The sequence below is a fragment of the Populus nigra genome, chromosome 2 (assembly GCF_951802175.1).
Source record: "Populus nigra chromosome 2, ddPopNigr1.1, whole genome shotgun sequence".
NCBI lineage: Eukaryota > Viridiplantae > Streptophyta > Magnoliopsida > Malpighiales > Salicaceae > Populus > Populus nigra.
The window spans coordinates 33,255,255-33,260,933 of NC_084853.1; the positions used below are offsets into that span (position 1 = coordinate 33,255,255).

Consider the following 5,679-nt stretch of genomic DNA (forward strand, 5'->3'; position numbering starts at 1 on the left):
AAGAACGAAACAAGTACAACCAAAAACTTTAAAGGAGGAATAATCACGGACATACCCATATAACTTTTTAAAATGAGAAAAACCTTAACTATGAGAAGATGAGGTTGTATTAATCAAACTTATAGCAGTAAGGACAACTTCTCCCCAAAACTCACTAGGAATAGAAGCAAACAACAAGAGAGAATGAGTAGTTTCAACAATATGCCTATGTTTTCTATTAGTAACACCATTTTGCTTAGGAGTATCTGTACACGATGTTTGGTGAATGGTTCCATTTAAGGCAAGCAACTCACATAATTTATTAGAGGTGTATTCCCCACCTCAATCACACCTAAAACATTTGATAACGATAGAATATTGAGTTTTGACAAGAGCTCCAAAGGCTGTATATATCTCAAAGAATTCATAATGATGTTTCAATAAATAAACCCAATAATAACTACTATGATCATCAATAAAAGAAACATAATATCGAGACCCTCCTTTTATGGCAACAAAAGAAGGTCCCCATACATCAGAATGAATCAAGTCAAATGGGAAAGAGAAAACATAAATACTTCTATCAAAAAGGAAAGCGAAAAATTTCACCAGTTTACATCCACTACAATCAGAAATATCACAAGGTTGCAAATTTTCTGAAGCTCCTATGGGTGCCAAAAATCTCAAACGAGAAGATGAAACATGACCTAGACGAGAATGTCATAAATAAAAACTAGAAGATAAATGACTCAAATGAAAAGAAGACAAATCAATAGTAGTAGCAACAACAACTAGCATCGACTTTTCCAAGCCTAAAATGATAGTACATTTACACACACACACACACACTTGACACACATCGTGTTGGTAATCGACGAACTTGTTCTCTGTCATTATCAAGATACAATCTATACACCAACATCAACAACATTTCATTTAAAAGTGAATCTTACATATACACATAATATTATGTTTGCATAATTATAAGTTCATAATAAAAATATACTATATAGTCATCACAAATTTAAACAGAAAGATCTAATAATAGTTATACATTCAGTACATTAATTCGTACAAAATACATCATGATTTAGAATGCAACTACATGATTCCTTGCAAAAGTAGGTTCTTGTGTATTGATAAGGGAATTTTTAGCATGTATATTTTCTGCTATTCATGCTTGATTTTTAAATATTTTGGATATGTTGCACAAGACAATTAGAATTTTGAATCTCTTTTTGAACTATTGACCTCGTGGGAAATTAATGTGTTTTCAGATCTTAGGTTACTGAACAAGCAGAGCCGGGCAGTGAAACTGAACAATGATTCATTATGTGCTGCAAAGAAGCTATACAATTTAGTTCCGGATGTTCGTAACCATTTTCAAATAGCTGAGATGAAGGTCTACAAAACATATGAAGGACATATAACTCAGTTTTGTTGTTTCGAAGCCCAAAAAGCGAGTTGAAAAACAAGGATTGAACCAGCCCGAAATTCCTGCACTGCAAAGACTGTTTCGGTTTATAGCCCATATATCAACGCTCAGAGGTCCAAAAATTGCAAGATCAGTGTTGTTGGAAAGCAAATTGGATTCTCTACAATTTCTCCAGAAATAGTGATCTTTGAATTCGCACGTTTCCTACCTCAAATCTGGCCCGCAATGTCTGGGTAGGAGAAATCAATGCAGAAAAGGAAATTTTCCTCATTACTGCAGGGGTAGAAAAGCCACAATATAAAAGAAGAGTTATGGGGTCTGAAAAATAGAGGAGTGGAGACACTTAGAAACCCTGAACAGAGCAAAGAAAAACAGAGGAGGCGGCACCAACAGGAACAAAAAGAACAGAGGCAAAAATATTGAAGACCGGGGAGGACACCTATCTCTTCCACTGGAAATTCTCTGCTTTTGAGTGATGTTCATCGTATCAAGTTTGTTTCTCTTTAATTTAACTATGGAGTAGACTTTTATTCTGGGATTTTTGATGTAACCTTACTATGAATATGTGAACAATTTCTTCGATTGAATTATTATATTAAGATGTTGAGTATTTCATTCTATGTGTAATGCTTGCGTGTGTTTGGCCAACATCTGCATGATTTAGAATTCAATTTGAAACTGAGAAGTGATAATTGTTTTAGCTATTGTTTGAAATACCTTAAGAAATCTATAGGATAGAGATATCCTAGGAACTTTTGTAATCGATACGAGTTTTACAGTACTTAATAAATTTCGACAAGTTCAGGACTTTCGTAGAGTATATGAAATTTGTTTGTCAAAATAATTTATTGATGCTCGAGAGAGATTAATATTTACATTAGGAAAACCTGATTATCAACATTAGGAGTAATTAATTTAATCGAGAAAGTTCACATAAGCATAGTTACGGTAAGTCAGAAATCCTAGAACCAGTACAATTGAATTTATTAATATTTAATTATTTGGTTGTTTGTTTTTTTTAATCATTAATTTTTGTTTCATAAACTATCTCATTCGATTCCTCAAATAGATCATAATTTAAAAGACTTTGGTAATTAGTAGTAATTTTTACAAATCCTCGTGGGACGATACTCTACTCATCACTTTATTACTTGTTACGATTCGTGCACTTGTGAAATTAACCAACAAGTTTTTGGCGCCGTTGCCGGGGATTTTAGATAAAATTACTAATAATATCAATATAAATTAAATTTGATCAAATTTGATTGCCTTTTGTCTTCAGCTCTTTAGGTGTGTTGTCTAGTGCATGAGAAGCAACAAAAACCAGCCGTTGCTACCTTATAATCCTGAGATTGAGAGAACTGCAAGGGGATTAAGAAAGAAAACGCGAGATACTCAAAACAGTTCAGGCATCATGGCAGACAATGAAAATCCTGAGCAAGACACACGGGCATTGAGAGATTTTGCTCTCCCACAGGTGACAGGAATTCGTTCTGTTATCAGGAAACCAAGGATTGAGGCCAATAATTTTGAGATCAAACCAGAAATACTGCAGATGATTCAGACCTCAATTCAGTTTTATGGGCTGCCAAGTGATGATCCTAACGCCCATATTGCAAGTTTCTTGGAAATTTGCGACACATTTAAGCATAATGGCGTTACAGATGATGCCATTCGTCTCAGACTGTTTCCATTTTCTCTGCAAGATAGAGCGAAGAACTGGTTAAACTCCATGCCTGCAGATTCAGTTATCAGCTGGGAAGATTTAGCTAAGAAATTCCTTGCTAAATTTTTTCCACCAGCCAAGACAGCAAAAATGCGCATTGAGATAGCTAACTTCGCCCAACTTGAGAGTGAACCATTGTATGAGGCATGTGAGAGATACAAGGATTTGCTCAGGCGATGCCCCCACCATGGACTACCGAAGTGGATGCAGGTGCAGAATTTTTACAATGGATTGAATGCCTCCACAAGAACACTAATTGATGCAGCTTCAGGAGGAGCTTTCATGAGTAAGTCACAGGATGATGCTTATAACTTATTGGAAGAAATGGCTATGAACAATTACCAATGGCCAAATGAAAGAAGCATACAGAAGAAGACTGTTGGGGTGCATGAAATTGATGCAATCACGACATTAACAGCTCAAGTCCATTCACTAACTCAGCAACTGAAAACCACTCAACTGTCAGCAAATGCCATCCATACAACGTGTGATTTTTGCCATGGAAATCACACAAGTGAAGAGTGTCAGGTTGGGAACCCATTCTCTCAAGCAGAGCATGCTCATTTTGTGTCAAACTACAGCCGGCAGAACAACCCCTACAGTGCAACATATAATCCCGGTTGGAGAAATCATCCTAATTTCTCATGGAACAATCAAACTATCATGAAGAATCCAGCTATGCCACCATCAAGTGAGCACATGAAAGAGAAATCTAAACTTGAAGAAGCTATGATACAATTAGCAAACAACACCAGCAGATTCATGACTGAAACAAATACTAATATGCAGAACCAAGCAGCTTCTATTTGAAATTTGGAGGTTCAAGTTGGTCAGTTAGCCAACATGCTCACGGTAGACAACAAGGAACTCTACCAAGCACAACTGAAATTAATCCTAAGGAGCAATGCAAGGCCATAACTTTAAGAAGTGGAAAATAGGTGGAGCAGACCGCTGGAAACAAGAGTGCAGGAAGAGAAGAGGAGGAGCAAGTGGCCAAACCACTTCAGAATATGAAAAAATCTGATCCTCTGCCAGAACCAACGCAAGAAATACTGCAGAGAATTCCATTCCCACAACGTCTCAAAAAGAATAAACTTGATAAGCAATTTTCTAAATTTCTTGATGTGTTTAAAAAATTGCAAATTAACATTCCTTTTGCAGATGCTCTTGAACAAATGCCAAGCTATGTGAAATTTTTTAAGGACATCCTCTCAAACAAAAGAAAGCTAGAGGAATATGAGACTGTTGCTCTTACTAAGGAATGCAGTGCCATTTTGCAGAAGAAACTGCCTCCTAAACTTAAGGATCCAGGGAGTTTTACTATACCATGTTCCATTGGAAATTCTATATTTGAAAAAGCTTTATATGATTTAGGTGCAAGTATTAATCTCATGCCTTTATTTATTTTTAAGAAGCTTGGTTTAGGTGAAGCAAGGCCAACTACAGTAACATTGCAGCTAGCTGACAGGTCATTGAAGCATCCAAGGGGAATAATTGAAGACGTACTGGTGAAAGTGGGCAAGTTCATCTTTCCAGCAGACTTCATCATACTGGATATGGAGGAGGATAATGAGATTCCTATCTTGCTTGGCCGGCCATTCTTGGCCACTGGAGGTGTGCGTTAATTGATGTGAAGAAAGGGGAGCTGCGGTTAAGGGTGAATGAAGAGGAGGTGATTTTCAATGTGTTCAAAGCCATCAAACAGCCAGATATGGGGGAGAGTTGCTTCAACATTCAAGTGGTGGACTCTTTAATTAATGACAAAGTCAAGCTCACAACTGACCCGTTGGAAGCATGTTTGGTAAATAATGTACTGGAAGAGGATGCTGAAATAGCAGAATATACATGTTGGATGGACTCTTTTGAACCTAACCGCAAAAGATACTTTGAAGATTTGGGACAACCAGCACCAAAAATAAAATCAACTAGTGAACAAGCACTGGTTCTGGAATTGCAACCTCTACCAGAACACCTTCGGTATGCATATCTTGGAGAAGCTTGCACCTATCCTGTGATAGTCTCTGCAAAGCTTACCAAAACAGAGGAAGAAAAATTGTTGAGGGTGTTGAGAAAACATAAGGCAGCTCTCGGGTGGGTATTGGCAGATATCAAAAGCATAAATCCCTCTATTTGCATGCATAAAATTCTGTTGGAGGATGAAGTCAAGCCAACAGTAGAACATCAGAGAAGGCTTAACCCGACCATGAAAGAGGTAGTCCGAAAAGAAGTTCTGAAATGGTTAGATGCTGGTGTTATTTATCCAATCTCTGACAGCTCATGGGTGAGCCCAGTTCAAGTTGTGCCAAAGAAAGGAGGAATGACAGTGGTAAAGGATGCAAACAACAACTTGATACCTACTAGACCGGTAACTGGATGAAGGATTTGCATGGATTATCGAAAGCTCAACAAGGCAACTAGCAAAGATCACTTCCCCCTACCATTCATTGATCAGATGCTGGACAGGTTAGCTGGGCATGAATACTATTGTTTCCTAGATGGCTATTCAGGATACAACCAAATAGCCATCGCACCTGAGGAC

At 37.3% G+C, this 5,679-nt stretch overlaps 1 non-coding gene across 1 annotated transcript; it reads right to left on the reverse strand.

Moving 5' to 3' along the window:
* Positions 1 to 3,230: 3,230 nt before the first annotated feature.
* LOC133684360 (small nucleolar RNA R71) lies at positions 3,231 to 3,334 on the reverse strand. The gene has a single exon (XR_009837869.1). It is a non-coding gene; the product is annotated as a small nucleolar RNA R71 (small nucleolar RNA).
* Between the last annotated feature and the right edge of the window lie 2,345 nt (positions 3,335 to 5,679).